This window comes from Mixophyes fleayi, chromosome 1 (genome assembly GCF_038048845.1).
Source record: "Mixophyes fleayi isolate aMixFle1 chromosome 1, aMixFle1.hap1, whole genome shotgun sequence".
In the NCBI taxonomy this organism is placed as follows: domain Eukaryota; kingdom Metazoa; phylum Chordata; class Amphibia; order Anura; family Limnodynastidae; genus Mixophyes; species Mixophyes fleayi.
Window position 1 is genome coordinate 178,469,462 of NC_134402.1, and position 21,703 is coordinate 178,491,164.

The window sequence follows — 21,703 nt, forward strand, 5'->3', positions numbered from 1 at the left end:
ATTAAACTCATTGTTTTTATTCTGTGTGCTGCCTTTTGATCACTCTGATTCTACCTGGTATGCTATTACATAGATGTCCAAAATTAGCAGTTTATTTTTAGTATCCAGTGTTACATCTGTGTGATATAGCCTAATAATAAATAATTGCACTACTTCCCTTGCAACTCTGCAGTGTGTTGTAGCCTGCTACGTATTCAGTTGCAGCGTCGTACTCTAGCTTCTAGAAATTGTTATGCTTTTTGACTGACAGCAGAGGGTGTGGAGAAAGGTTTTTTTATGAGTGCGAAACTCAGGAAGGGTAACTGTCAAAAGATCTGCCTTCAGGTCCCACCCCCATGCGATTATGTTATTTATGGTGCTCTTCTGGGATGTCTTAGAATGGAATTATAGCAGCTGCTGTGGAAGTGCAACCAGTAAGAACTAGTGTGTGACTTTGCAGCTATCCCAAAAGCAGTCCTTCACACAAGTGCCATACAGGTAATCATTTCTATTGTTCTTACAATGAGGTGACCTCAAGAATAACCTGAGTTCTTTGACTTAAAAATGTATGTGTGCTTATAATTTTCACCAGACTCAAATATCCTACAATTCTTTAAAAAATGATCATGCAAATTCTAGGTTTAAATTTACAGTGTAAATCTTTTCTGAGTACCGAGGCTGTTGCTAAGTGTTATGTAATGTTTACGCTTTTTCATAAACAGACAATGATATTGTATTGCTGAATCTCTGTACAAATAAGGGAAGGATGTATTAGAAAGAGAAGCTAGTCATAGCTTTAGTATTTGCCTAGATTATCTTCTGATGAGCCCTTACATTTGAATTTAGCATGATTTATCTTTATAACAGTAAATAAACATTTGCAGTAGTATACATATAACATAGGTTAGATGTCTTTTACAACATTTAGTAGGAATTAATACATATTTTAACTTGGGACTTTTTTTAAAAAAAGGTGGATTGCCTTTGAACACAGCATTTGGTAAAAAGGAAAGATTTGCTGAGTAGGCCGTATTGTAAACGTGATGTGTGTTGAAATATTGCCATGTCTTTAACAACTAGACCAAATATGCCAGTTAACTCAAACAACTTTTCAGAGCAGCTGAAACAAAACCAGGAAGTTACTCTTGAATTTGAGCAAGTAATTGGCTTCTACTGTTAAAGTAGTGGAGTTTCACTACTGCAACTATGTCGTTAGAAAACACAGATTTTTAACTCTTAAACATAAGTTAAATGTCTCTACCTTTTTCGTTTTGAGATATATGTACAGAACGTGGGTAGCAGACCTAAAATTCATATTAAATATTTGACATGGATCCATTCCAATGTGCTCTTTTATACTGAGCACATGGCCAGTTATTTTTGTAGTTACATAAATACAACGTAATGTTAAACTAGCTGTCTTTTCTTTATAGCTAGAATGTATGGGTATATGGCTTGAAAATGAATCATTATTATAATGACAGTAGATTGTATTTTGTTTTCTCTTTGCAAATTGATCAAAATTTCTCTAATCTTAATGAACATTCACATGAATTTATGTATATCCACAACAAGTTCCCGCATGTTTGGCAACATTTAAAAATATATTCCAGGGACACATATTATTATTATTATTATCATTTATTTGTTGGGCGCCACAAGGTTTCCGCAGCGCAGTACATAGTACAAACAGTAGACCGTACAGTGTTAAACAGTACAGAACGATAAACACAAAGTACCAATGCTTCAGTAACTCCGGTACAGCCATAAGGAGTAAGGACAGAGCAGAAGAACAGGTATGGAGACACGGGGGAAGAGGGGCCCTGCTCATAAGCGCTTACATCCTAAGGGAGGGACACATAGCCAGTGTCCATGGACGTTACTGTCTTGGCAGACTTTGGAGCAATAAAGTTCCCATCATGTCATGTATACTGAAACTGATAGTGCTATAGTTTTTTGACTCCTTCAATAATGGATAAGTTATACAAATTAGAGAATAAGAATAGAAGGTATGAATGCAGAAAATTAGGAATTTCATTGTGCAGTTGGTCAACATTGAAAATTTGGGCCACTTCTAGGAAACATAAAACAAGGATACAAAAGCTGCACATCCATCATACTTGTAATAGCAGAGGTGCTAGGCAATCTGGCATCGCTGCTATCACACATTGTACTGCAGGGCTACTCTCACCTACCTTAACTTTAATCGAGCACTGCGGTGTCCTCCATTAACACTATAAATTTCTCTGAGCATAGAGACTCTTACAGTATTATGCACATCTATGTGATTATAGGGCCTGTCATATAGTTATAGCCCTGGCTTAGTTCAAAGTATGCCACATTGGAGGACACCACTTGAAAAATAAGGTAAGTGGAGAATGGTGACGGCCAAGAATTTTGGGCTGTAGTGGAGGAGCTGCATTTGGGGGGACTATGTGCTGCAATTGGGGGGACTCTGCTGTAGTTGGGGGGGTCTCTATGCTGCAGTTGGGAGGGGAGTTCTCTATGTTGCAAACAAGGATGCCTCTGCATTGCAAAGAAGGGATGCCTGTTACAAAGGGAGGTCTCTCTACTGCAAAAAGTTCTCTCCGTGCTGCAAATGGAGTGTACTCTGTGCTGCAATTAAGGGGTGCCTCTGCGGTTTAAAGAGTGTGTGTCTCTGTTACAAAGGTGGTATCTCTGTGTATTATAGTCCATATGCAAGACTTTTTAACAAAATGAAGCATGGGATATGTCCTATTTTACCCTCCAACGTTCTGCAATTTTGGAGGATTAAAGCCGTGTATGTGGACTCAGCTTTTCTACTTAGACCAACATAGCAAATGAGTGTTACATTTCAAATGCATTTATTTAGCAGTTTTGAGCTTTGTGAAACAAAACAACTTGCTGTTTTCACACATAAAGTTCTTCACAGTATTGCTGCAGCCACACAGGAGAGATTAATCATTAAAATAATTATGGTCATGTGAAAAGGAGTTTCCGTCCCACAGAAACAAAAAAGCATTGTACTCTTTCTGCAAAGCAGATTGATGCATTCCAAAGCTTACTATCTCAATTAGCACCTGCACACTACAGTATCAAAGTTCGGTGTCTACAATCTGGTTCCAATTATATTACACATATGTAGAAATGTCCATAAATGTCTGTCATGGCAAGACCTGGGCATGCATGACATGTGGGCATGATAGGATTAATCAAAACCACTTGCTAAAATCCACCAAAAATATAACCCCTTATTCACTGTTAAACACAAAGTTCTGCCATCACTAAGACTTAGACACTATAAACCAACCAAATAAACAATTCCTGGCATAATTGTAGCATTATAAAAAATAAAAAAAAAGAGTATCTGAAATATGAATACTTCTAACAACACAAAGACAGAACTTTATTAAATGGACTTTAATAAGACAAAAATCACAATGTTTATGAAATAAAAATGATGGTAACAATCTGACATATGGAACTATAATCGCAAAACAGTTTCTATAAAATAAAAACACAGAAAAAGAAGAATAACACTCACATACTCTTTTGTGTTACCTGCTTTCGAGGAATGGCTAGAAGATACGGACATTTCTTCACTAAAAGACTAACCCCCCAAAACTTACAATTTCTAAAATAATTGAATTACTTTCCTTGGCCAAGCAATGATAATGTTAATCTTTTTTACAACTGTTTTATTGCCATTTGTCCAAAAATATTTATAGTAATGGCTTCTATAAATATTAGAACTCTCTTTGTAAACAATAGAGATATGGCATTAAGTCCATTAAACATGGTATGATGTCCTGCACATAAGCATATGAAACATGATTATGTTATATTGATTCCTTTGGGGGATGTATTATATCTATAGGTTCATTATGGGTCGGTATATATTGTTTACACATTTCATGTATCTGATTCCTTAGGTTATAAATGTATACAGAGTTTTCTAAAATATGGATAATGGAAAGTATTATATATCCTATAAGGAATCTTGCTCAAGAGTCCTGACAAGGACTTTTACACACCAGTTTGTGGTACTGGTGATCATCCAGGAGTCAGATGCAAAATGATACATTACATGATCAGTCTTCTTTTTATACAGATTTGCACACATAGACTGGCAGGATGTAAATTCATCCCCCCTGATCCTAGTTGACACCGAGACATTTGATAATATCGTATTTTCATGTAGAAATGCAACATCACCGTAAAAACTGCACAGTCAAGAAAACAACCCCCCCCCCAAAACCCAAACCCAATAGAAACGCTGCACTCCTCTGCTGTAGAGCCACAAATTAAAATTGATGAACTGAGCAATATGTATATTCATTTTTATTGCAAATAAACATGAAAATACACACTGAACATATTTTTATGTATTCACTGCTATTTGTTTGCAAGAATGCAGTTGAAGAATTTACTGCTATTTGCAGGAATGAGAGCAGTTATTGAACTAAACAGCTCATCAATATAAATTTATTGAAGGTTAAATATAAACATGAAAACAGAACATCCTTGTACCCTATATTCTGCAGAATACACTGTTGGTCATAACAATGTTTTCTCCATTACACAAAGAACTCAGAAACACAAATTAATGTATTCACTGCTGGAATGATTCAAATTTGCACACTTTATATTTTAAAAACGTATTGCATTTACCGTATTAGTACTGGTGATCAAAAACCATGGAAGTCAGAATCATTACTGTCCGAGTTAAATTAATTTAACAGGCCCTCTTCTAAATTTTCTTCACTGTCTGATTCGTCGTTTTCTTCCTGTGATGTTATTTCAAACTTTATAACTTCCACCTCTCTGAATCCAGCAATAATTGCAGAAGTTTTAACAGACTTCCATGAATCAGAAACCCAACACGCCACTTCTTCAAACTTGGCTTTCCACATTTTACCACCATTTGTAAATGTGTGAGATCCATTCCTCATCCACTCTTCCCATTATTTCCGTACTTGGCTTTTGAATGCTTTGTTAACACAAAGATCTTGAGGTTGAAGTATTTTCGTTAATTCACCGGGTATGATAGCTAATGAAGCACAAACTTTCTCACACTAATTTTTCTCAGATGGTAGTAAATGAGAACGCATTGAGTCCTTGATTAAAAGTCCATGGGGATGAAGAAAAAGCTTCTTTCCTTTTGCATCAGATTTTATGAAGCCAATCAAGCATAAAAGTGTGGATGTTTCACACATCTTCCCTTTCTCATTTGCTCGAATTACTATATCTTTTGGGAAGTCACCTTTTGGAAGAGTTTTACATTTGAATATGAGCATTGGATTCAATTTGTCGCCATTTCAGGAACAAGCAGCACACATGTGAAAGATGTTATTTAATTTCCTGTCGTGTGTATGAACATGTTGCTGGCAGCTTGGTCTAATGCTTTCTTGTGCTCTGTACAAGTGGTCAAAGTGGAAATTTATAAGTGGCGATATGGAAATTTATAAGTGGCGATATGGAAATTTAGAAGTGGCGTCATGAAAAATGTAAAGAGAATGTAAGTAAACGGAATTTGATAGTTTTACAATGAAGGTAGTAGGAGAAGTGGTGGTATGACATACCACCATATACACCTCCACTTCAACCACTGCTCTGTACAGAGAACACATAACACATTGCATTCACATCTTACTGAGCGGTCTATAGCTTATCATTTGGTACATAATTGGTACACATGATTCCCTGCATCATGGAATCTCTGCTGCATTCACTCTGTGGAAACATTGCAGAAATAGAGCACAGACTAAACTAAAAACAGAAATAGTTGTCGACCCTTCTAAGAAGCGTATTAACACTCTATTGAAGTACCTAACAAAACAGAAATTGGACATTCCGCATTCAAGGACTACCAGGCATTTGCGTTACTATGTTTTCCATAGGAACCAGTCTGCGTTTTCTTTCTGTTATATGCATGCTTTTTACATGCTTTTATACTTGTATTTTTACTATCATTAGAAGGCTATGCAACGCATAAAACGCCTGGAAATTAAAGTTCTGCAAAATGCTACCACAGTGGAATGCAACACAAGAAACATGTTACTACATATCAAAACCAAGCAAGAAACAAACCACTTGGCATGGAAATATTTGAAACAGTGGTTTCTTCTGTCAGTCAAATATATATAAAAATATTTCAAAAATATATTATGTCTTATACCCAATGGGTATAAGGCATAATACAGGGTTGGAGAAATATTTCACATCCAAGGAGCCGGCCTAGAGAATTAGGAGCCAGGCACATTTTATAACATTTTTATATGATGCATGCTAATAAGTAGTGGGACCATACACAAAACCCCTACCCCTTTACACACAGCTTATCTCTCATGCAGACATTACAGCCCCTTTAATCCACCACATATCCATTCTTAATCCCATTCCATCTTCATGTCACTTCTCTATCCAACTCAAGTCCATTCTCTTTGCTCCTATCCCCCAATCAGCATCATTGTCTCTCAAGCTCTGTGCCTACTTAATCAGAAAAGAACCGATTGGAGCAAATTGAAATTTGACGCCCCAGAATGCTGGGCCGCACGGAATCGGTTAGATGCCAATGCCGGGGGTCAGAGTAGAGTGCTCATTATATCTCAAGTCTTCTACTCCAAGCATTGTATGACACAGCACCGCTCAAAAAAAGACCTGTCTCTCAGTCTTGTAGATGATGTAACACGCTTGTCTAAAATTTATTAAGTTATCTTGTGATGCAAAAGATACAATACTTTCACATGAGGAATGTTTGAAATATATGCAAATATAAAAAAAAATCTTAGCTTATGTGGAAGCCTGAAAGCAAATACTTTACAACTGATACTTTAATATAGGATAAACTCATACCGTATATTGGACCCCGGACCAAATGTTTTAATTTGTCCCTTTGGACCTCATTCTTAAGCTACAAGAGGTGGAGAGACTGGGCCTGATTAAGACAAGCAAAGCAAAAAAAAAAAAAGAAAGATGCAAATTTGCACCTCATCAAAACTATGTTGCACTGGGGAGGAGTAAATTTAAAAATGGAGACAGATTTATAGTTGGGATACATCATGTCCTAGATCAACTTAAAATTTCAGTGTAAAAATAAAGCTATCAAATATTTGTGTGCTGCATGAAAAAGCAGCCACTATTTTCCTTACATGCAAGATAATAAACTAATTTGCACCCCTTGCATTGTAAATGTAGTTCTTTTTATTGCTTTGCTTTCCTTAATGAATGAAGCCCAGTAAGTTTAAGAAGTTATTCAGCTAACAAAGCTGTGCATTATTATATTTGATTATTTATATAGTGCAAATCATATTACGCAGCTCTTTAGAGAATATGTATTCACATCAGTCGCTGCCCCTTGGAGCTTAGAGTCTAAACTCCCAATCACACACACACACACACACACACACACACACAGTAGGGTCCATTTTATCACAAGCCAGTTAACCTTCTAATATGTTTTTGGACTGTGGGGGGAAACTAAAAAACACACACAAACACAGAGAGAACATACAATTTCCACAGATACGTTGGAATTGAACCTGTTACCCCAGCTGTCTGAGGCAGCAATGTCAACCTCTGTGCCACCATGTTGCCACCACAATGCTCACAGTGTCAGAGCACACTGCATGCACTTGATATGCAAGAGATATGTGAATAAGGCCTAAAAGATATACATTATATAGTAGTATATAGCAAATAGGTATGGATATTTGTCAAGTACATAATTAAAAAAAAAATGCATACGTTAGATGTATGAACTTTGCTGTATGATAGAGGTGTATTTTACACATATTTTCTTCATCTTTCTAAGATTACATATAATAATCTGCTTGTTGAATGGGTGTAGAGTTTGTCAATACAATACCGTCATTTTCTGCTTTAGAGAGATTAACCAGGGTATAAAGAAACATTTGTTTTATAAATAGGGTATTTGAATAGCAGGAAAGGAGGTACTAATAGGTTTTACAGATCCCACATAGGCTTGCTGAACTTTCTGACATCTAGGTGACTATAAAATAAATATTCGAACACTCTTAACTTGCTAGTTTGATTCTAGCCATCACTCACATCAAACCAGCTTACACATGAACACACAAAACTACAATAGGTGGCCACATACCCGTGAAAGGTGCCTAAAATGTTTGACAGAATGTGTTGCCTATAATTGGATTGTAGAGTTTTGTCCAGTGCATAGAAGTAGAACTTAAAAATGTATGATAAAAATGATCTTTAAACATTAGACTATAGAGCCAAAGGAGGAGTGGAACCTTCTTGTGAGATCCAGCACAAATTTAAACTTGGTTATGTTACTCAGTAATGTATGTCTGTTTTATTTGCATTAAATATGCACTTCTGTATTGCACATGTGCAGCAAACATGCATATGAATATGTTCGTATGTAGATTTTGTTACATATCACATTTGCGACTCATTACGACTGGAGAGGTGCAACGGGATAGGGAAAGGACGGATAAGTGTAGCCCAAGTACAGCAAGTATGTCTTTACACAATTGTGACTAAGGTAGATCTGAACTCAGATACACCTGTCAGGATGCATATCTCTTGTGGATGCTGAAGGGCTCATGCAACAGGATGAAATAATGATGATGATCAGCAGCACTACCTAGCCTCTACTTACCAGGTGATTGCGTATTGACTGTACAGCTGATAGTAAATAGTGTGGCTGCTAGATTATATGAAATTGCAGATGTATAGTCTCATTACTTAATTGATATTTCCATTTGGACTACTGCAAGAAAGATTGCAATTTTCTTATTTTAAAGGGGGAAATAACAGATGTTTGTACTGAATTTGTATGTAACTACATTTAATGTGGAACATGGAACTTTCCCATGTATTAATAACTGAGAAATTCTGACAATTATCTTTTATATGACACTCTTACATATTATATACAAATAGGGTAATGCAACTTTTCCATTACTGTCTAATACTGTCAAGCTACATACCTATGCTTTCTCCATACTACTATGGTGTGGCAAACCTGTGCATGTAAATGCTGTTTCTCATGTTTCTTTTCTTGCAAACATTCGGGATGCAAATGTGTCCAACCCTACATGAAGTCGTTTCTACATTGTGTCACATGGTTCTACTACCCCGAAATACAATGCCACACTCATAAATATAGGCAGTAGTAGGTGTATGTACACACTGCAAGACCATTATACTTGGATACCATTGCAAATCTGTTGACTTCATGTCCGCCTGTGATATGAGCAGCTCTTTTAACTAAAATAGTGGAATGTTGCACCTCTTTGTGGAAAGTTCTCTCGTAATCTGTTTAGCATTCCTCAATTCCCCAACTGATTTTTTTGTCCACTATCTGCACATAGAAATTTTCTCAGTTGTCTTACTTTGAAACTTACAGAACCGGTTATATTTTGATAGCCATGCATTTCATTTTAACATGTTGCTCATGGTATTTCACATGCTCAACCATCTGTGCTCTTTGGTCATTAGCTGAAATTGTTTGCTTATAGTTACTTAGTTAGTAGAGTAGAAAAATGACACAGACTACTGACAAACTCTTCCTTTCAAATATTGTCACCCATTGCCTCATGAAAAATAATTGCTAGTCCATGAATTTAAAAAAAAAAGTTTCAGGAAAGATATTTTCAAGTAGCTTAGTCAATTACATTACAAATTTGGACATTGCTGCCATACCTTTCACCTTTTTCATCTATATTTTAAGTTGCAACAGTGCACTGCATACCACATCTGCAGGTCAATTGCTGTCCGTTAAAGTCACCAAGAAAAATACTCAAGGACTACTTTGTAATATTTCCCATCTTTATTGTGTAGTCAACAGTAAAATATAATAAATGCTAATCCCCACAAAATCAGAACTTAAAACAGTTTTAAAATTGATAGAGGATGCCAAGTACTGAATCTTATTGAGGCTCAGTCATAAAGAAAAGCATTCAGTGTGGTAGCATCTACGTGACCTCTTTATTACACTTCATTCATTAGTTTGATTCCAAATAAAACAGAAAGTGCCTTCATTTAAAGAGCTGAAAGTTTTTTTCATGATTAGCAGGTAAAAAGGATCAGGGTGACCTGAACAATATTTAGGTGATCAATAATTCAGTACTCATTAACTACTCTTTCTTTCAGCAGGGTAGGAGTCATTGCAGCCTTTTACACACTAATAAGATAAAGTCCAAACTCTGTGTACAGTTTTATTTTTGACTGCTGCAGATGTTGCACAGTATCAGGGCAATGCAATTGTGTTGACGTGAGCTTTCCATTGCAAGTGAGGTCACAAACGGATTGTACTAATATAGTGCAGTTGATAAGAGACGTAGGAAAATAGATGAGAGCAGACTTTATCACATGTATAATCCCTTGATCATTCTTTACATTTAAAAATGTTACAGGAGATTTAACAGAACACTTAAAATATTTTACTAGACAACAATTATACAAGTTATTTGTGCCTGGCCAGAGTGAATCCTTTGTTTAAATCCTTGTATCCTTATTGGTTTTTCCTATATGTATAGCTGAAGGCCAGGGTGCCCTCTATCACTGTCCCTGCTCACCTTGATATTAGAAGTCCCATCTTTTCTCTTCAGGCCACGTTCAAATATATTATGCCCTATAGTGAAGACTAAAAATAGTCCCATTTTATTATCTCTCAAATTTATTTGTACTCCCTTCTGAATTTGCAGTGTTCAAGACTGTGTGCTTTGAGATGGACAGGTAGATAATGCTCTCCCTCTCCTTTTTCAACAGGTTGATATTTGTTTTTTCATATTAATGATACAGGCAGGCTTCCACTAGAATGCTTAATGGTCAAATAGTGTTTTTTTTTTAAAATTATAATACAGTACTTTACCCTCTGTGTAAAGTATTTAGATGAATAGTGTTGTTATTATCTATAGCAACACCATTCATCTAATTGAAAATAAATCAGAAAATATTGCTACACTGTGTTCATAAAATACAGGTACCCTTTGAGTTTGTTGATACACCACTGCCTCTCATGAACTTTGACCCAACCTATATATCACTTCTTAGCTTGCTGCAATGTAGTAAAGTTTGAGTTTAAAACAACTTCATAGTATACAGTAGAATTCTATTCATTTATTTGTTTAATTTGCTGAATGCAAAAACAACTTTTTGTTCTCCTCAAATTCTTCCATAAAGCTCTTTTATACAGCAATGAACAGCCTGTAATACACTCTACAGGCTCCACTTTTTACTTTACATAACTTCATGGTTATATTAAAACGGGGTTGTAAAAAAGTGGACACCATTAAACATGTTGCTTTTATGTGCTATTTTGATCATCACATGAACATTTATTAGATGACAAACATTTTGTTCTAACTGAAGTTGGAAAGCAAACTGATGTTCACTGTGATCGATTTACTAGAGCTTATGATGTTGTATTAATGTTAGTATTTCAAATATCAGCCCTCACATGCCACAACAGTGCATGCTATAGCCATTTCAGCACCTAGATAGCTAATCTCTTTCCTGCACTGAATGCCCACTTTGACACATCTACAAAATAGCTGTTCCTTTCGCCCAGAACCAGGGCCGGATTAACCCGAGGTCTAACTGGGCTATAGCCCAGGGGCCTCGGGCATCCAGGGCAGTGGCGGATCCAGGGGTGGGCGATCGCCCCCCCTAGCAGGGGCTTGCTGCTGACGGCTGCACACTGTGCAGGTCCGTTCAGCATTGACAGTATGCTGCCCGGCTGCTCTGATTGTGTAAACACAATCAGAGCAGCGGGACAGCACACTGCCAATGCTGAACGGACCTGCACATACTGTGCAGCCGTCAGCAGCTTTAGAAATTAGAAAGGGGGCGGGGCCTAAATCGCCCCGGGTAGAGCAGTTGCCTAGATCCGCCCCTGATCCAGGGGGCCCTTCAAAGTTTTCAGCAGCATTATTGATAGGGCGCCCCCAGCCCGATCAATGCTGCTGAGCACTGTCACTGTAGTCCTCCGTCCCCGGCGCTCAGTAATCTGCTTAATGAGATCTCGCGAGCGAACTCTCGCAAGATCTCCTCAGTAAGGAGCTTACAGCGTGCTGGGGACGGAGGACTGAACTGACAGGTAAGTGCTTGGGGGGGGGGGGGGGCGGCGGGTGGCTCACATTGGGGGCCTCACGGGGGAATGGAGGCGCCCTTAGCCCAGGGGCCTCCATTCCCTTAATCCGGCCCTGCCCAGAACATACTGAATTCATTGTGGCATGGACTGGAGAAGATGCAGAAAGAGTGGCACAGGAATGCTGGTCAATTATAATGGGTCACATTGTTCCACCTCATGCCATATTCCAAGGCTTGTGGCAAGGAACATTTGTCTAAAATAAAATAAAATAAAAAAAGAAAAGGAAATCAATTTGCAGTGGGTACACTGATGTTATAAAGGTCTTCACTTGATTATTATTATCAGTAGCACTCTATGGGACCAATTAATGGCTGCATTCCCCTCAGGGACAACACATCCGATAAGAAGCTGTCCCGGCGATGACTCTACTGTAGCATTAACTCTGACCCTCAGTCTTTAATACGCATGTGTGACCTTAGATTGCACATGCGCATTATTTAATGGAGGGAAGAGCACAACGTTTACCAGAGAGGGATCAAAAGATCGCTCTCCTGTGATGCTTTCCCCATAGAACAGAACAGCTAACGCAATCTTCAGATGGCATTAGCCATCGAGGTCAAATTTTGAAAAGATTGGATTTTCGGAGCTAGATAAATTGGCCCAGACCGCAGTGACCATTGAGAATTATGGGGACTGCAGTTTAATGCAATACTTAACATAAAGATGAAGATATCTACAATTTCTTCTGCATTTGGATTTTGATAAATAGCTCTGATACTTAAAACCTGTTATGGGTCACTTGTAAAGTGAGATGATCACATTTTAGGACTTGGTGAGGTCTAGCCAATTATCTGATATTTAAAACCACTGATTTAAAAATGGGGTGCACTTTCTTTTTCCCAAGACTGGATAGCACTCTAGCCATATTAGATGAACTTTTTTTGTGTATTGAAAACAATCAACACCATTATGCTGACACTAAAAGCCTACATCATTGACACCTGGCAGGATGGAACCAAGGACTAAAGCAATTTTCATTTTGTGCTAGTACTCCCATCAGTGTGAAACAACTGCAGCCGGGATTCATCAGACCACTAAATGTCTTTGCAATTATTCATTGCTTCCTAGCCCACTAAATCCGCAACCTCTTTTTCACAGACCTAACTGGATCATGACTTAGTTGTCAGCTGTACAACCCTTTGTTGTCATGAACAAACTGTTTCTGACCACAGGGCCACCATTGCCTTTTCCATTTTAAATTCAGTCCTGACATTGCTGTCCATGAAACCTCAGTAGTGTTGCTGTTCTGGATACACTCATGCCAACTCATCTAGCCACTACTACCATGCTGTGTCAGTTACTTAAAATGTTATCTTGCCCAAGATCCTTCTGAATTACGCGCACACACACACACACACACACACACTATGCTTTCATATGCACCTACTTGCTTTAACGTGGGAAGGAAAAAGGTTTACCTTATAAAGTGGCCTAAATGTTAGTGTTGTTTGTTTTTATCTGCTTTTTTTTTTTTATAAAAACTAAACCAACTGTCTTCTGAAAATTCCATTAGAATATGTAGCATAATTGTACAACTGCAGCAAATTTTTACAGGCCCATCGAAAATTACGTTTTATTTTGTTAAGTCAGACAATGCAAAAATTCCTAGAGCTATCTTTTATACTCCTAGAACTTCATGCATTCTTTAGCTCTTGTCTGTCACATTCTGCCGTTAAAATAGAACTTTGAAAGCTATTAAAAAGAAAGACACTGGCACAGCTACAAATGCTGAGCTAAACCGTGACCTTTTGCCTAAATTAAGATGAGTGGCGACAGTAATCAAGACTCTTTAGAACAGACAGTATAAATAGGATTATAAAATACTACAACCTGCTTGTACTTCAAGACTCCCCTGGGTTATCTGAAGTTCAACATCTAAAACGTTCTGCCCAGCACAAAGAAGTGCTTTACTTGCATGCCATAATTGTTTGGCAAGAAAGGGAGCCCTCTACTGAAACATATAAAGACTTGGCTCTTTTTCAGTTCTTGGGATCGCGGTAGGGAATTTTAATCGTATCTTGAGAAAAAGTTGACATTGCTTCACTTACGTTTCAAAATACTGTCTAGTAGCAGACAAAATGTATTTTAGGTGTATGAATACATTGGAACTACCTCATCTTAGTTGGCCAGTACAATCGTAATCTAAACTGCAGCAGGTAAATAGATACACTTACTGTATGTGTATATATATATATATATATATATATATATATATATATATATATATATATATATATATATGTATATACATACACACCACATCTTTACTTCATTCACTGAACTAATGTAGAAAATACATAAACCAACAGTTTCATTCAGAGAAATGAATGTGGATAACAGCAATTTTTCTTTTCTTCACCCACAGCACACCTAAATGCATTTCCTTGCTTACTTTTCACTATGAATATTGGCAAACTATAGTTACTGGATATATTTAAGTTCTCTACTGAGATAGCAGCCTTCAAACACAGAATATGCCTGCCAAAAATGCTTGGCAGGCTCCATTTATTTTAATCAGCTGAATTTTAATTTCATTCGTCTATTGATAAGTTTTAGAGCTACAGCACAGAAATAGAAGCTTAGGGTATGAATGATACTGAAGCATAAATAGGTGACTGCGAAAAAACTGTTGCCAAGGAAGGTTTTTCTCGCTTGCCATTCACTTAAATTGAAACAGCCATTTTACTAGAACTGTTTTTGTAGACATCTTACAAGTTCAAGCTCTTCACCAAAGCAAGTCCCACACATTTGTTAGCAGACTTGCAGTTCTTATACATGTAGTTATTGTTATGAGACAGTGTATGAATAATAAGCATACAAACTTTGCCTGCAAGACAACAGGTGTTAAGTGAGATAAAGAACTGCTAAACGGATCATTGAAGTGGGGAGAGTGTTCAATGTAAAGTTATATAGCTACTTTATATATGAAACAATACAATTTTTTCATAACAAGTGATATGTATTCAATAGCATATCATATTTGGGAAAATATAACAGTGCTATGAACCTAAAACCTATTTTAACCTGGGGTATCAGCCACAACTTAGGCTAGAAGGACGGTCTACATATAGTTATGTGTTGTTAGCAGGAGGTGGGTACAACAGAGGTACCAAGTTTTGCAGTGCTATCGCCATATTTACAGGAAGAGTGCCACATATGCGTTGTAACTATGGTCAGAGGGAAGAATGATATTAAAACAGTTATAACATACAATAAAAATTATGGAGACTATCAGGTAAGGTGGGTGCCCATAAAGTCTTAAAGCGCTACGGAATATGTTGGCGCTATATAAATAAATGATGATGATGATGATGAAGTCTTCCAGAGCCTTTAGGCCTGCCTCTGCCTCATCTAAAGCATTTATTAAAGCAAAGGAAACTAAACCTCTGAAACATCCTCTACATAATGTGGCAATTTTCAGCAGTTATGGATGTGTTAAAAATATAATGAAATTGCATTAACACCTATGTGGCAGAACATTTAAGTAAAATGACAGTGGAGCTGGAGTACCAATCAGCTGCAGTCTCCGTGACTGCTGTTTTTGATTGGTCTCCTCCCTCACACTGCAGTGTCATGTGTTTTCAGACAGAGGTGTGAGTCGGACCACAGTGCCCTGCTGAAATGCAGTTTTAAATGGCTTGTTTAGTGAAATGTTGGATTTCTAAGGAACTTGTGCAACCAATTGTATCATTCTCTGCTAAAATTGAATATGTAAATAATTTGATTGTGCAGTTGTACATAGCTATATAAAATATGTAAAAAAAAAATGTTTAAACAGGAATATAAATATAATAATACAATATAAACATGAATCTATTGATTTTTCTTATAATCAAGTGTGTTATATATATATATATATATATATATATATATATATATATATATATATATATACCGTATATACTCGAGTATAAGTCGACCCGAATATAAGCCGAGGCACTTAATTTTACCACAAAAAACTGGGAAAACTTATTGACTCGAGTATAAGCCTAGGGTGGGAAATGCAGCAGCTACTGGTAAGTTTCAAAAATAAAAACAGTGCTGGATATCGTTAACACTGGGCTCCCAATAATACAAACGTGAGGTTGTAAATGAATATATCAAAATTTATTGTTATTAAACATCAATAAAATTATATAAGTACATAATATATACCCATATCCTAATAAATTGTACACAAATGGTTAAACTAAATCCTCTGCACTTGGTATCAAGCCTAATAGGTGAACACAGATATAAATAACATTCACTAAAGACAACTCAGATCATTAATATATAAATCAATGAGACAGTCTGTGGATACTAAATGCATGTGCCAGTTAAGTTTATTCGCCTTTAGAAGGTGATGAGCAGTTACTCCTAAGTGTTCAGAACAGTACAGTAATTTAGGCTTTAGTAATGCAAAAGATGCTGCACATACACTAAATAGAATTTGATATAATAGCTCAGATAAAGATAAGTTTGATTTTGTTTGCTGGAAGAAACATTTTAACAGAACAATACAATTTGCTTTGTGTGATTTAACCCTAATTATACTTGAAGTTTGGGATGTTTTTAGACTTTTCAATGATTTCACAGTTATGCAAAAGAATCTTCAGACACTTATTAATAGGTGACAAAAAATGAAAATATTGGACTTTATAAAACTGCTGCAAATAATTGCAGTTGACAAGTCAGGGTACACACATGTGTCTCTGACCAGCGGGGCTAGATGGAAATGTCCCGGTCTTTAGCTTTGACTGACAGGCTCCTTTTCATTTAACTTTATTGTTCCATGTGCAATGAACACACAAAAACGGGCTACAATAAAATGGTGGCTGACAGTGATCCACAGAGGCTGCAGATGCCTGCAGATGAGCGGGGGAGACTGGAAAACGGAGACCAGGTAAGTGGGACTCGAGTATAAGCCGAGGGGGGGCTTTTTTCAGCACAAAAAATGTGCTGAAAAACTCGGCTTATACACGAGTATATATATATATATATATATATATATATATATATATATATATATATATATAAAACAAAATAGTTGGATTTATTACCTAGAAAAAACACCCATGTGATCATCAGGGACATTATGGGGACATTATGGGGGGGGGGCAATAAAAAGCTGTAAATGGTTTTTCACAACAGAGAAAATATGGTGCTTTCCAAAGTGGTTGAATACATAAGTGACATAGTGGCATAAAAAACAACTGATATTGAGCTGCCTTATTTTCAAATAGTTGTATGTCTACAATCCATAATGAAATCAGTCATGGGTGTCATATTTTTAAATATTGGTAGAGTAAATGTGGCTAATATATTTAAAATAATAAAAAAAATTCTATATATTTTATATATATTTTATTTACTTTTAAGACATGTGTGGTTTATCTATAAAGATAAAGATTGAACACCAAACTAAATTATAGCAATAGAAAAAAAGCCTGTGTTAGAATTACAACACGGACTGTAATTATTATTAATTTTTATTTATAGGGCGCCACTAGGTATCCGTAGCGCCGTACAGGGACAAACAAAGTTACAATACAAAGGTGAGACAACACGATACAGTAAACAAAACGCACAGTAACTCCGAGATCTCAAAGCACAGCTAGAGGGGCGGGGAGAGGGGAAGGTCCCGCATACGGCGGAGCCCAAGAGGGCACGGAAGGCAGGGAAACCCCCAGAGTGGAGAGGAGGGAGCAAGAGGGAACGGGGAGGAGGAGGAGGGCAAGGTAGCTGGAGAGCAGAGTTAAAAGTGGTGAAGACAGGAGGAGAGATGTAATGAGACTGTAATGAAATTCCTGTCTTTTACACAAGCATTGTGCTCCTGTGCTTGTCTACTTTACATACTCTACAACCTCTACAGCTCACATGGGTGGATTCATATGCATATTATAGTTTTGCATATCCCATAAAATTTGTCTCACAGTGCACAACTCCTGCCAGTATTTTCAGCTGCTAGTATCCAATACGTGGACATAGCTCTTCGAGAGATGGATCTAGAATATTCACTTGCAAGTGCAGTACAATGAATGCCTTTCAGATGCTTCTTATTTAGGTTGCACATATTCCTAAAATGTGCTCCTTACAAAGTGTGAATTTCACAGATAGGTGCAGTTTTCTAGGTAATGATGATGACTGGTGTATATTTGCCTCAGATGCTTTTATGTGCTAGATTAAATATTGCACAACTCTTAAAATGTCTGTAACTTAAAATACAGCTGATGAAACCCAAGTATGTAGATGCATATTTGAACATAAGCAAAATACCATCCTTTACGTTCAATCCTAAAACACCCTCATATTAATGATGATGATTCTCCTGTAAGTGCACCACTGCTAAAGGCAGGCAACCTGATCAGTAACAAGCACCCAATCATGCCACTTGTCAAAAAGACAACAATCTGTACCTGTGCAGCATTTATGTCATTCTAGACCAGGGGTCGGCAACCCACGGCTCCGGAGCCGCAGGCAGCTGTTTCAGCCATCTGCTGCGGCTCCAGAGTCCGGGTGTCAGTGGCAAAGGGGGTGACAGAGCGCCTCTCTGTCACCACCTTTGCTAAACTAATTGCAATTAAAAAATATAAAAAAACGGATGGGAGCCGGAAGAGGAGAGAGCGCTCCTCCCCCCCACCGCAACTTGCTTGAATGTAGCTGACGTGACCCTAAGGTTGCGTCAGCCTCATTCAGTAGACAGAGAGCACGCCAAGGAGGAGCAGAGAAAATCCAGGACCGGGACACCACCTGAGGGAAGGTAAGTAAATAAGGGTTATGTGGCTCCTAAAAATGGCTCTTTGGATTTTTAAGGTTGCCTACCCCTGTCCTAGACCAACGATGGCAGGAAGCAACCCTCTGAGCATCCAGCTATGGACCCCTGCATCTTGCTGCTTTACTGTCAGATTTGTTTGTTATAACTTGGCTTGCGACACTTCCTTATCTTACATTAAAATGCCTGCTGGTATGTTATTACATATAGCTGTCTTTATTTGATTAACTGTATCATTTTAATGTTTTACTGAGATTAAGGTTAATGTGTTGCCCTTTTCAATGTTAGAGAATCACACATGTGGCTCGTCAAGTGTATTAGGCTGTCTATGATTGTTCTAGATGGGGATACAGTACAGTACATTTACTGATCTAAATCAGGGACTTGGGATGTGTAAGGAACTTATAGTATAAAGTTGAGCACAAGGAGCTTGTGCTATGGATAACTATCTAGGTAACGTATTGTTTTGACAGTCAATAAAATATCAGTGCATACATAACTAAATAACACTGCACTGCCCTATTTTGTAGGGACAGTTCCTCTTAAATGTTCTCTACCATGGTTGTGATGCTTATAGGAGAACAATATCCATTGCCTTCCAAAAATGTATCTTTCCATTCCTACATTTCTAAGTTTCCTCTAATGTGGTGCATTACAGTTTGCATATCAAAATCGGGAGGGCGCGTCAACAAATGAAAAGTGTCTCTCTCTGTGGTCATGATTGGTGTGCAGACATACATCACCCTGAGCACACGACAGGCTTCAGCCTGTCTCCTATTCGCCTGGGCCACATGTGTTCGGAATTCGCTCGCAGCCCAGTGTTGCTGAACGCGCAGTACATTGGGATCGTGCGTGCATCTCTCTGCGCATGACGCACCTCGCCGCTGTCGCTGACGTCACCTACGCAGGGCGGACCAATGGGAGAGCTCAGCCCACTCTCCCAGCGCCTGTTAGAGAGCAGTCACCGATTCAGCAGTGGCTGCAGGAGACCATTGCTGCGTTCTGTCTCATTGACCAGCCCAGGTGAGAGCGCTGCGGTCCGGCTTCTCTCGTCACACTGCCATGATGTCTCCCCGGGGTCAGTGCAGGGCGGACTTAGGGCTGAGAAGGTTACGGCTGCACCTTGGGTCCCTCCAAGCTCTGCTCGCTGCATATCTCCCCATTGCATGGCTGTCCGTGCACCGTGTACGGTGCTTCCCGCTGAGGGCTGACCCGCTGCAATCCTTCCTCTGTGAGCTGCCGGGGAATGGTAGAGTATAGGGAGGATGATACGTTGCTGGGTATTGTAACATGCAGTGTAACAGGAAATGGTGAGGGGTTGCTGGAGAGGACCCCATGCCACCAGCGGTTATTGCTAATGACTCATATAGCCGCGTATTCTGAGACTTTTACATCAAGTATAAAATATACATCCACGTCAAATCAATTGAATTTAATGTACATGAGGTTTGCAGGTTCTATATTTTTGCTCATGTTATAATGTGTATGTCTTTTGGGAGGAATCTAGTTATTCCACATACTTGCATGACATGTTTAGTAATAGACTGCTGGTAGCAAACATCTCCCAGGGCTTCAGTCTGCTCCCCAGGCATGTATTGCCAGAACAGTGTGCTCATGAGGGCTGAAAAAGTGTTTCCAGCATCCCCAAAATAAGTAACCAAGTAAACTAAGCAGCTGTATTGATCGCTCAGGAAAGAGACTTGGCAGAGGCTACAGGCTGTTTGATTCAATTATAAAGATCCTGCCTGTTTTAATCAGTTTTGTTGCAGTGTAGAAGGCTGATGTATTTTATTCATTCATGTTTTATTCATTTTTATTTTCTTCATGACATGTGTATTAAATGTTGTGTATCTATATAATATAAGATATTTTACCTTTGTTGGTGTCCGTAGATGTTTAGAAATAGTCATTGACAAGATTCACTTGACACTGTCAGAAAATTATAGCCAGTATAAACAGGGATGAGAGAGCCATTTGGCCAATCAGTAAACCGCTTTTTCAGGCAATATGTCTCCCAGGTTTCTTAGATGTCATCAACATCATCAGCTACTTATATCGTGCCACTAATTCTGCAGCGCTGTGCAGAGAACTCCCTCACATCAGTCCTGCAATATCAATCAAGCTTTGGTCTTTCGCAGCAGATTTTAAATGTCTGGAAGCCCCAATATGGAATTTTTTTTTATAAATCCTCTGTTTATATAATTTAATCTACTGGAAACTTAAATTCTATATGAATATAGGGCATATATTATGCCTATATGGGAAATTACTTTTTTTTTTCCCCTTTTCAGCAGATGAAGAAAAATTTGGAGGCTGTCAGAGTAGTTTTGGTCACATCCCTCAAGTCAAAGTACAGCATGATGGTGTATTTATTCTCTGTGCCAGCATCAACGAGCCACCCTTTAAAAAATACAATTTGTTAAACATGAAGGTTTTTTGTTAACTTTAAGTGAATACCAATTCCCAAAAGCTATAAAATTTCAATGTGCTGACAGTCATATCAGCTGTTCAGCATTTATACTTTGCATTGAGCAATAATATTAAGCACGATAAAAAGTAGGTGACTGAATTGCCCTTTAAGTCTATTGCTCTTCCATACCACTCTACTTATTACAGTATGTAGTGTAAGATGAATATGAGAACAGTACAGAAACTGAGTGGCCTCAACATTTCTCTGAACTAGTTAATATTTATACATTGGGTTTTTTTTTCAATGACCCTCTTATTTTTCTTTTAATAATCCCTTTGAACGGTCCTTATTGTACAGCTTTGTGTTTTCAGCCAATAAGTGTTGAATTTCAACATGTTATGTAACAAAGCCTGGGTTTTATAATAATCTTATTTATCTG

At 37.8% G+C, this 21,703-nt stretch overlaps 1 protein-coding gene across 3 annotated transcripts in view; it reads left to right on the forward strand.

Annotated features, from left to right (window-relative positions):
• The first annotated feature begins 378 nt into the window (after positions 1-378).
• SLC20A2 (solute carrier family 20 member 2) overlaps positions 379-21,703 on the forward strand; it is a 47,301-nt gene continuing 25,976 nt past the window's right edge. For 2 of the 3 annotated variants that reach the window (XM_075204566.1, XM_075204568.1), the window contains exon 1: positions 19,747-19,877. The gene's annotated coding sequence lies outside the window, so the exon portion shown is untranslated. Of the gene's footprint in view, positions 478-19,746; positions 19,878-21,703 lie in introns of those variants that run through there. The other variant, XM_075204567.1, reaches the window with a different exon arrangement.